General features: G+C 41.5%; 1 protein-coding gene across 1 annotated transcript in view; it reads right to left on the reverse strand.

Moving 5' to 3' along the window:
• The window catches only part of bard1 (BRCA1 associated RING domain 1), a 251,067-nt gene that overhangs the window by 178,517 nt on the left and 60,092 nt on the right, over nucleotides 1–12,458 (reverse strand). The window lies entirely within an intron of this gene.

Genomic DNA, 12,458 nt, shown 5'->3' on the forward strand with positions numbered 1-12,458 from the left:
TGAAGTCTTCCAGAAGCCTTTGTTGTCAATGTACACACAGCAAGTTCCAAATGTCGCTTGAAATACATCTGAAACAAACGGGCTCTCCCATGGGAGTACTGCTCCTTCCTTCTTGAAGCCATTCATCACACAAAGCACCTTGCACAATGGGGACAGCATCCTTAGCCATCTTCCCTCCAGTCTTCTTCCAGCTCCCGCCAACAAAGACCTCAGCCCACACCAGTGTCCCTCACAAAAACCCTCCACCCAGTGTTCTTTAGAACCTTCTCCCAATTCAACCATCCTGATTGGCTGACATCAATTCCGAAGTTGAGCAACAAAGCCCCTTTTCTCAGTCCAAACCTAAACAGGCTGAAAGCAGAATGAACAGACTGTTCTAACAGAATTGCTAAATGAAATACTTACAGCATAGCAGTAAAAATCTTAATCAGGGAGTTACATAAATAAAGACCATACGAACATAAGCCACAGGAGCATAACTTATAAATTCAGCTAATCAAGTCAATTCTCCATTTGATCATGGCTGATTATTTTTCTCTCTCAACCCCATTCTCCTGCCTTCTCCCAATAATTTTTGATGTCTTACTAATCAAGAAACAATTAACCTCCACTGTAAATACTGCATTCCCAATGACTTGGCCTCTACAGCTGTCTGTTGCAATGAAATCCAGATTAGCCACTGCCTGGCTAAAGAAATTCGTCCTCATCACTGTTCTACAGGGAAGTCCTGCTTTTCTAAGGCTATGTCCTCTGGTCCAAGACTCTCCACAACTGGAAATAACTTTTCCACATCCACTCTATCCAAGCTTTTCAATATTTGGTACCCTTCAATGAGATTCTCCTCATTTTTACCCCTTTCTCATTCTTCTGAACAGCAGTGAGTTCAGACCCAGACAAATCTTCGATCCCCAGAATCAATCTTTTAAACCTCCTCTGGACACTCCCCAATGTCCGTACATCCTTCCTTAGATATGGGACTACAGTTCTTGGATTACAGTTCAGCATTCAACACTATAGTTCCATCCAGGATCAACAAGAAGCTCACAGACCTCGGCCTTGACCCTGCCTTGTGCAGCTGGATCCTGGACTTCCTGTCAGATCGCCAGCAGGAGGTAAGAGTGGGCTCTCTTAACTCCACCCCTCTGACTCTCAATACAGGAGCCCCTCAGGGCTGTGTACTAAGTCCCCTCCTTTACCCTCTGTATACCCATGACTGTGTTGCCAGCCACTGCTCTAATCTGCATTAAATTTGCCGACGACACTACATTGATTGGCCTTATTTCAAACAATAATGAAATGGCCTACAGAGAAGAAGTCATCTCTCTGACACAGTGGTGTCAAGAAAACAACCTCTCCCTCAATGTTGCAAAAACAAAGGTCAAGACATCTCAGCTTTTCCAAACATCTACGCTCCGTCCACCAGAACAAGTGGAATTTCCCAGTGGATAACCATTTTAATTCCACTTCCCAAACCCATTCCAGTTCCAACATGTTCATCCATGGCCTCCTCCACTGTCAGGAAAAGGCCACACTTAGGTTGAAGGAACAATGCCTTATATGCCGTTTGGGTAGCCTCCAACCTGATGGCATGAACACCGATCTCTCCAACTTCCAGTAATGCTTCCCGCCCCCCACCTTCAGCACTTCCCATCCCCTTGTCCCTCTCTCATGTTATCTCCTTGCCTGCCCTTCACACCCCTCTGGTGCTCCTCCCCCCCCCCCCACCTTTTTTCTTTCTTCCATGGCCTTCTGTCTCTTTCACTAATCAACTTCTCTTTGCTTCATCCTTCCCCCTTCAAGTTTCACGTATCGCCTGGCGGTTCTCTTTGAAATCTACTCCTCAGCTGTTTTTCTTCAGTCCTGCCGAAGAGTTTTGGCCAGAAACGTTGACTGTATTTTGTTCCACAGATGCTGCCTGGCCTGCTGAGTTCCTCCAACATTTTGTGAATTGATTGTGGACCTCAAGAAGGGGAAGTCAAGGGATCGCACACCAGTCCTCATCGAGTGATCAGTGAAGGAAAGGGTGAGCAGATTCAAGTTCCTGGGTGTTAATATCTCTGAAGGTCTATTCAAGGCCCAACGTATTGATGCAATTAGAAAGAAGACACAACAGTGGTTTTATTTGAGGGGTCTTGGTGCAGCATCAAAGATTCTCACAAATTTCTACAGATGTACTGTAGCGAGCATTCTAACTGGATATATCACCGTATCATATGGAGGAGCGACTGCACAGGAGCTGAAGAAGCTGCAGAAAGCTGAAGGCTAGTCCATCATGGGCACTACTCTTCCTAGCATAGAGGACATCTTCAAAAACCAATTCTTCAAAAAGGTGGCATTCATTATTAAGGACCCCTATCACCAAGGATATGTCCTCTTCTCATTGCTAGCATCAAGGAGGTGGTACAGGAACCTGAAGAAACACACGCAGTGTTTTAGGAACAGCTTCCTCCCTTCCGCCATCAGATTTCTGAATAGACAATGAACCCATGTACACCACCTCAATTTTTTAAAGATTTTTTGCGCTCTTTTTCACTACATAATTTTTGCTCTGTTTTATCGTAATTTATAGTTTCTTTAAAAATATGTATTGCAACATCTGCTCCCCCAAAACAACAAATTTGACGACATATGCCAGGGATATTAAATCTGATTCTGATTTTGACTGCAAGCATCAGAATACAGGACCAAATTAGACCAATTAAACTCTCCAAGTGCCTGATTCTGTGCTCTATAACTTTTAATTAATATTTGAGTCTGAGATTTAAAATGTACAAGTATGCTACCTTCTACTGGCATTTGAAATATTCAAAATTTCCACATGGTAGCAATTCCCTAATTTTACACAGGAAAGCTTCTGTCTTCATTTTTAGACAATATCCTCAAATCCTCAACTTCCCAATCTGCAAAACTAGCTTCCTTGTTTCAACATCATTTTCTACTTTGATGAATCATCCTAGTTGTGGCTAACAGCTCTGATAGGCACCACCAGTGCTTAGGCATTCCATTGGACTTACAGTGGACAGGGCGTTAGGTCTGAACTTGCAGATTATTGGATGGTTCCACATCTGTCACTAAGTGGAGTATTACACTGTTGAATCACCTCTCTGAAAATAAACCAGGGCAAATATAGCAAAGGGTTCATATTGTATTTCTTCAGAAGACAGTGAATACATCCACACATCTTTTTCCCTGTTGTCTTGGTAATCTTTCTGTGACAGGGACTGGAGTATGTTTTGGGACTCTGGTGAAATACAGCCTGCCCATCACACCAAAGAGAGTAACTGGCGACTCAATGCAGAGAAAGCTGGTGCATGAGGCAGAACTCATATTGATTCACTTATCACTCTACAAGAGAGATTCTGGAACTGCAGATGAGTTGGTGTAATCTTTTTATTTCTTGAAAATATTTAATACTTTTCACTTTCAGTTACAGTAATTTTAATAAGCTTTTTTTTAAATCAGGGGTGTCAATAATGAATAAGGTATCTCAGTATCCAGATCAAACTCAAACTGGAGCACATCTTAGAAGCCTCAAATTACTCCTTAACCTTCTAAACTGCAGGGAAATACAATCATATTATAGAATAAACCCTTCATTTTATTGTGTAGAACATAGAACCAATCTGGCAGCTCAAAACTGGGAACAACAAATAGCTATGGTCTATCAGCAGGAACAATGCACATCATCACTATGTTTAACCTCATAGCACAGCAGATCCCTCACTTTACAATTAAAAATCAGGTTAAGACACCAATTTAGTTCAGTAAGAAATTCAGAAGGGCACATCAAGAGAAATATCAGATACATCTAAAATTGAGGTACCAACCCAATGAAGTTGTAACATAGTTCTTACATGTTAGCCAAGAAAAAAATCATGCAATGGACACAGCTAAGCAAGCCAGTAATCAATTGAGCAGATCAGAATGTTATAGTCTTACACATCTTGTGAGCAGTGATGGATAATTACTCTGCTAACAGGAGAACACTCCAAAACCATCTTAGCAATGGTAGGGCCTAGACTGCAAGCACTAGAAAGAAAACTAAGACATTCACAATCATAATTAAAAGTGTGGAACAGATTACCCATCTCAGGTGCTCCTGAGATCCCCACAATCACAGAAGCCAGTCTTCAGCCAATTGCTTTAATGGCACATTATATCTAGAAGTGGCTTGACAAGAAGCATGACACTTCCATGGGAACTTTATAATCATCTGAACATTCAATCAATAACAGACTTTAGTCATTTCTCATTAACTACTCTAGAATTACCTGGTTTCCGTCTTGCATCTTTGCTCAATAGTGGAGGTAATGCAATCTTAAGAAATAGCTTCATTAATGTAGAACTTTATTCACGATGTTTTGATCTTTAAAACTTTGAGATGGAAACCAGCTCACTTGTTACTTTGAATGTCATTTTCTTTTTCATTGCTGCTATTGGACATTGGAAAAAATGTTGAATTTCCCCATGGGGATGAATAAAGTATCTATCTATCTATCTATCTATCTATTCTGTTGCATTAATTACTGTGAAGCATTGGTTGCTTTGAGTTAATTATTCAACAAGCGAGTATTTTATTTTCATTTACAGATCACGTCCATCTATTTTCAAGAAGCCAACAGTTCTTTTGACCAACTTCTTCTTAAATTAACTGTAAAAAAAATGTCACTTACAAACTTCCTTCCACTAACATTTACCTTTTCTTATTCTATGTATCACTACCAGTTACCAGAAATTTTACCATGACGTTGCTTGGACTTGGGACCCTGAGGATGTGTAGACCAGGACTTTATTCCCTGGAACAGAGGTGACTGAAGGGGTGACTTGAGGTATACAAGATCATGAGGAGTACATAAAGGGTGAAGGCACATAGATCTTTACCCCGAGCTAAAAACAAGAGGATACAGGTTTAAAATCAGAGGCAAGAGATTTAAAAGCGATATCAGAAGCAGCTTCTTTGCACAAAGGGTGGTGTATATTTCAAATGAGCTGCCAGAAATAATCATTGAGGCAGATACAATAGCAACATTCAAAAGCCGTCTGGATAACTATATGAGTAATTGAGGTTTAGAGGGCAATGGGCTAAATGCAGACAGATAGAACTAACTCACTAGGCAACAAAATTGGCAGAGATGAATTGGGATGAAAAGCCTGTTTTTATGCTGTATGACTATGACTTTAAACACATTAGTTATTTAGCTATTTTAATTTTATGTTGTTCCTTACATGTTTAACTCTCAATGGTATTTTTTAAAATTTGGAAATGTGTTCTTACCCCCAAAAAAAGATACAAACTTGTCTTATATTCTAAATTATTCTTTGAAAAGTTTTTTTTGCTGTATTATGAACTAGCGGATCTGCCCCATTTACCATAGTCAGTCAGACTCTCCTGAATACAACCTTTCTGCATTTATTTCTTTCAAACACTACACTGAATATGATAAATGTTCGTGTACTGCTGGCAAACATATCTGGCTCATTATTAAATCTAATACAACTTGTTCTTTTGTTGATTCTGGTGTAACACAACAAAGTACATCCACAAGCCAAAACTATGAATAAAATTAAATACCATTTCCGAGAAAAACCAGCACAAAAATATAATTAGAATGGATTCCAGTTAATTGGGACATTGGGACCAGATTTTCGCCCAACTAGTTAGCTCTCCCAATTAGAGAGAGCTTCATAAAAATAGCTAAAAATGTACAAAAAACACAAACTATCATTTACACAAAATACTCTGCAGGTGCTGGGGTCAAAGCAACACGCACAACACGCTGGAGGAACTCAGCAGGTCAGGCAGTATCGTTGGAAACGAGCAGTCAACGTTTTGGGCCGAGACACTTCGTCAGAACTGAAGAGGGAGGGGGCAGGGGCCCTATAAAGAAGGTGGGGGGAGGGTGGGAGGGAGAAGGCTGGTAGGTGCCAGGTGAAAAACAAGTAAGGGGAAAGATCAAGGGACAGGGGAGGGGAAGCAGGGAGGAGATAGGCAGGAAAGGTGAAGAAGAAATACAAGGGGAAAGCACTATGGGTAGTAGAAGGAGGGGAACCATGAGCGAGGTGATAGGCAGCTGGAGGAGGAGGCACAGTGAAACTGGGATGGGGCAAGGGAGGGGGAGGGAATTACCGGAAGTTGGAGAATTCAATGTTCATGCCAAGGGACTGGAGACTACCCAGACGGTATATGAGGTGTTGCTCCTCCAACCTAAGTTTGGCCTCATCATGAAGTAGTGGAGGCCATGTATGGACATATCCGAATGGGAACGTGAAGCAGAGTTGATCTTTTCCCTTCCTGGTTTTTCACCTGGCACCTACCAGCCTTCTCCTTCCCACCCTGCCCCCACCTTCTTTATAGGGCCCCTGCCACCTCCCTCTTCAGTCCTGACGAAGGGTCTCGGCACAAAACTTTACTGTTCATTTCCACGGATGCTGCCCAAACTATCATTTAACTGAGTAAAAAAGTTATGTATTTAAATGCAATACAGAACACATTAGAATGCTAACAATATTACTGCAGTAATAAAATTGTAGTTCCTAATAGTTATCGATGGAGGAATTCATCCACAGTGTTGACTGTGAACAAATCAGCGCAGACACCTTGTGCAGATAATGGACAGCCTTCAATACAAATAGTTATGTCAGGATGCTGTTTATTGACACAATCATTCATACAGTTCTGAACGAAAATATCCAAAACCTGGATCTCTGGGCCTCCTTCTACAAGTAGATCCCTCAACTTCTTAACTGAAGACCACAATCTGCAAATCAGAAATAACATCTCCCCCTCATTGACAATCAACACTGGTGCACCTCAAGGATGTGTGCTTAGCCCATTTCTCCACTCTCGCTAAACCCATTACTGTGTGACTAGGTACAGCTCAACTGCCATCTATAAATTTGCTGATGACACAACTATTGTTGGCAGAATTTCAGATGGTGACAAGAGGGCATATGGGAGCGAGATATCAGCTAGATGAGCAGTGTCGCAGCAACAACCTTGCACTCAATGTCAATAAGGCGAAAGGACTACTTGTAGAGTTCAGAAAGGGTAACACGAAGGAACGCACACTAGTCTTCATAGAGGGATCAGAAGCGGAAAGAGTGAGCAATTCCAAGTTCCTGGGTGTCAGTATCTCTGAGCATCTGTCCTGGGTTGAACATATCAATACAGCTATAAAGTAAGCACGACAGCAGCTATACTTCTTGAGTTTGAGGAGATTCGATATGTCATTGATAACACTCATGAATTTCTGCAGATGTACAGTACAGAGTATTCTAACTGGATGTATCACTGTCTGGTATGGGGGGAGGGAGAGGCTACTGCACAGGATTGAAATAAGCTGCAGAGAATTGTAAACTTAGTCAGCTCCATCTTGGGCACTAGCTTCTGTAGTATCCAAGGAGTATCCATCTTCAAGGAGCAATGCCTCAAAAAGGCAGCATCCATTATTAAGGACCCCCATCACCCAGGACATTCCAAGTTTTCTTTGCTACCATCAGGAAGAAGGTACAGGAGCCTGAAGGTACACACTCAATGAATCAGGAACAGCTTCTTCCCCTCTGCCATTCTTTTTCTAAATGGGCATTGAACCCATGATCACTACCTCATTGCTTTTTTATTGCTGTTTTTGCCCTACTTTTTTTTAACTGTTTAGTATATATACTTACTGTAGTTCATGTTTTATCTCTATTATTATGCATTGCATTGTACTGCTGCCAGAAAGACAATAAATCTCACGACATATGCTAGTGATATTAAACTTGATTCTGTTTCTGCCTTATACAATGTGTTTGATGATTGCATCCTCCAAATCTCCATTTTCATTGTAACATTCAAGATTATTGTTGAAACATTCAAAGTTTTCACAGTTCCTAACTGTTGGAAGTAATGAAATTATTTTATTTTCACTCCCAGCAGTTTCTAGTATCTCCAAGCCTGAATGCTTAGTTCCAAATTGTTTTGCTGCTTATTTGTTGCCAACTATCAGTTACCAAAATCATTGCTTTTTGAAAACAAACACATGCAACTGACACTTTTTAAAACAGTTTGCTCAAAGTACGATGTAGTGGTTAGCGGTAACACAAGTGCATATGACTGACTCCAGTTAGGAACTTCACAACAGTTCCCTGGCCCAATTAAGTGACATAGTGTCCCAAATAAACACTGTGAATGCCAGTAATTCTCTTGATTTGATTTGTTCTTTACGAGTGGTCCCAAATAAGCGGCTGGCCCAATTAACCAATGGCCAAATAACTGGAATCCATTGTACGTCACTTTCATGTAACATGGTATCAGAAGAGTAACTGACAGTCAAACTAAAGCAGACTGAGTGCATCAATGGATCAAACAAATTAGTTTTAGCAAATTATGGCAATTTCTCTTCCTCACTGAAAGACTACACAGCAAAATCAGAGAAGAACAGCATAGTAAGATTGGCAATTATGCTGATAATCATGCAAGTAAACCAGTATATCAAATATATTCTGAAAAATGTAAAAGATTGACTGTCTCGATGGGATTCTGGAGCAGTGCTGAACAGGCACGGGCTGCTTAATCATTTGTCAAAAGTCTTTGTGTTCAGCTAACAGAAATGCACCATGCACTACGTGAAAGAAACATACTGTGAAAATCAAATTTTAGCTTGCAATCAGAGTCTGACAAATGAACCAATCTCATAGTGTGGAATTCCTGCCAGTTTGAAAGGAGCAAAAATAATGAAATCAAATGAAAATGACAGAAGCTAAATTCCATTTGAAGAAAGGGCTCAGTGGAAGACTCTCTAAAAGGAAAATGATAAACTGTTGTTTAGTGCAATAGCTTAACAACCAAGTGGCAATCCTAATTATCTAGATTCACACAGCCTCGTAGAAATCTGTCCTGCAATTCTTTGCCTTTTAAAGAAAATGCTTTAAACACAAATTTGTTTTCTTCGTCTGACAAAGTAGATTCATTTAGCAGCTTCAGAAAGATTTGCAGTATTTCTAAGGCCCTTAGTGCCCAGCAATCATGTGGAAAATGATGAAAGAATTTATCTTCCTTTTGGAATTTCTCCATTGCTGTCTTTTCTGGGACAGTGAATGTACACATGTTTAAAAATACTTAACTATAACAGAATAAAATAGAAAGATATTTGGAACAGTTTTATTTTCATGTCCTAAGCCAAATAATTGCAGGCTTAAATGAGTGGAAATAAGGAGATGGTCAACAACTGCTCCCAGGAAGAAAGCTTCCATTTAAAATAACACAATGTAGGCAATATTAAATAAAACCAGAAATGTCAAAAACACTCAGGCAAGACAGCATTTCTGGCAAGAGAAACTTAATTGATGTTTTAGGTTGAAGTGACTTCATCAGAACTAGAAAAGTGAGAAGTCAATTTTAAGTTGCAGAGTAAAGGCAGAGTGGATGGAACAAAGGGAACATCTCCAACCAGATGAGGCCTGGGTTTCCATTGTGATGATGTATTTTTTAAATGCTGTTTGATACGTGTAAAATGAAGCAAGGAATAAAATTAGGACATACACTCAGTGGCCACTTTATTTGGTACCTCTATGTGTTTTGGTGACCACCGAGTGAGTGTCTGTGGTCTTCAGGTTGCTCTAGCCCATCTATAGTCAAAATTTGACATGTTACGCATTCAGAGATGTTCTGCTGCACACCAGTGTTATTAAACGTGATTATTTTGAATTATTGTCCCCTTCATGTCAGCTTCAACCAGTCTGGCCATTCTCCTCTGGCCTCTCTCATTAACAAGGTGATTTCACCCACAGACCTGCTGCTCACTGGATGTATTTTTTTTGTTTCTCACACCATTCTCTACAAAGCTCTAGAGACTGCTGTGTGTAAAAATCCCAGGACCATAAGGCCATCAGACAAAAGAGCAGAGTTAGGCCATTTGGCCCGTTCAGTCTGCTTGGCCATTCCACCATGGCTGATTTATTAACCCTCTCAATCCCTCCTGCCTCCTCCCCTTAACCTTTGATGCACTTACAACCCAGGAACTTACTGAGTTTTAAATATACTCAATGACGTAGCCTCCACAGTTGCCTGTGGCAATGAATTCCTCAGATTCATTATCCTCTGGCTAAAGAATTTCTTCACCATTTCTGTTCGAAATGGACACCTCTCTACTCTAAGACTGTGCCCTCTGGTCCTTGACTCACCCACTATAAGAAACATCCTGTCCAAATGCATTCTTCCTAAGCCTTTCAATATTCAATAGGTTTCAATGATATTCTCCCATCATTCTTCGAAACTTCAGCTAGTACAGGACCAGAGCCAAACACTTAACCTTTACTTTCCCAGAATCATTCCCATGAACCTCTCAAATGCCAGCACATCTTTTATATGTGTGGCACTGCTGATCAGAGATAGTGTCATGGCTGCAGAAAAGGAGGAAGTCATGGAGGGATTGTCCACTGAGTCCCCGTGGGTGTAAGTTAGAAACAGGAAGAGGCCAATATCTCTACTGGATGTTTTTTAGAGACCACCCAATAGTTACAGGGACATCAAGGCGCAGATAGGGAGACAGATTCTGGAAAGGTTTAATAATAGCAGGGTTGCCGTGGTGGGAGATTTTGATTTCCCAAATATTGATTGGCATCTCCCTAGAGCAAGGGGTTTAGATGGGGTGGAGCTTGTTAGGTGTGTTCAGGAAGGTTTCCTGACACAATATGTAGATAAGCGTACAAGAGGAGAGGCTGTACTTGATCTGGTATTGGGAAATGAACCTGGTCAGCTATGAGGTCTCTCAGTGGGAGAGCATTTTGGAGATAGTGATCACAATTCTATCTCCTTTACAATAACATTGAAGAGGGATAGGAACAGACAAGTTAGGAAACCGTTTAATTGGAGTAAGGGGAAATATGAAGCTATCAGGCAGGAACTTGGAAGCTTAAATTGGGAACAGATGTTCTCAGGGAAATGTACGGCAGAAATGTGGCAAATGTTCAGGGGATATTTGCATGGTGTTCTACATAGGTATGTTCCAATGAGACAGGGAAAGGATAGTAGGGTACAGACACTGTGGTGTACAAAGGCTGTTGAAAATCTAGTCAAGAAGAAAAGGATAAGACATGAGAGAATAGGAGTAATCAAGCGTGACAGTGGAAAATTGTGTATGGAACCCGAAGAGATAGCAGAGGTGCTAAAAGAATACTTTGCTTCAGTATTCACTATGAAAAAGGATCTTGGAGATTGTAGGGATACTTCCAGCAGATTGAAAAGCTTAAGCATATAGACATTAAGAAAGAGGATGTGCTGGAGCTTTAAGAAAGGATCAAGTTGGCTAAGTCTCCAGAACAAAACGTGATATACCCCAGGCTACTTTGTGAGGCAAGGGAGATTACTGAGCATCAGGCAATGATCTTTGCATCATCAACGGGAACAAGAGACGTTCCAGAGAATCAGAGGGTTGCAGATGTTGTTCCCTTATTCAAGAAAGGGAGTAGAGGTAGCCCAGGAAATTATACAGCAGTGAGTCTTACCTCAGTCGTTGGTAAGTTGATGGAGGAGATCCTGAGAGGCAGGAATTATGAACATTTGGAGAGGCTTAATAGGATTAGGAATAGTTAGCATGGCTTTGTCAAAGGCAGGTCATGCCTTACAAGCCTGGTTGCATTTTTTGAGGATGCGACTAAACACATTGATAAGGTAACCATGCAAGGCTTATTGAGAAAGTAAGGAGGCATCGGATCCAAGGAAACCTTGCTTTGTGGATCCAGAATTGGCTTGCCCAAAGAAGGCAAAGAGTGGTTGTAGACAGGTCATATTCTGCATGGAGGTTGGGGACCAGTGGTGTGCCTCAGCGATCTGTTCTGTGACCCTTTCTCCGTGATTTTTATAACTGACCTGGATAAGGAAGTGAAGGAATGGGGTAATAAACTTGCTGATGACACAAAGGTTAGAGGTGTTGTGGATAGTGTGGAGGGCTGTCAGAGGTTACAGCAGAACATTGACAAGATGCAAAACTGGGCTGAGAAATGGCAGATGGAATTCAACCCAGGTACGTATGAGCACATCTTTCCCTCCCCCCCCCCCCCCCCTTCTGCTTTCCACAGGGATCGCTCCCTATGCGACTCCCTTGTCCATTCGTCCCCTCCCATCCCTTCCCACCGATCTCCCTCCTGGCACTTATCCTTGTAAGCGGAACAAGTGCTACACCTGCCCTTACACTTCTTCCCTCACCACCATTCAGGGCCCCAGACAGTCCTTCCAGGTGAGGCGACACTTCACCTGTGAGTCGGCTGGTGTGGTATACTGCGTCCGGTGCTCCCGGCGTGGCCTTTTATATATTGGTGAGACCCGACGCAGACTGGGAGACTGTTTCGCTCAACACCTACGCTCGGTCCGCCAGAGAAAGCAGGATCTCCCAGTGGCCACACATTTTAATTCCACATCCCATTCCCATTCTGATATGTCTATCCATGGCCTCCTCTACTGTCAAGATGAATCCACA

This window comes from Hemitrygon akajei, chromosome 5 (assembly GCF_048418815.1).
Source record: "Hemitrygon akajei chromosome 5, sHemAka1.3, whole genome shotgun sequence".
Classification (NCBI taxonomy): domain Eukaryota; kingdom Metazoa; phylum Chordata; class Chondrichthyes; order Myliobatiformes; family Dasyatidae; genus Hemitrygon; species Hemitrygon akajei.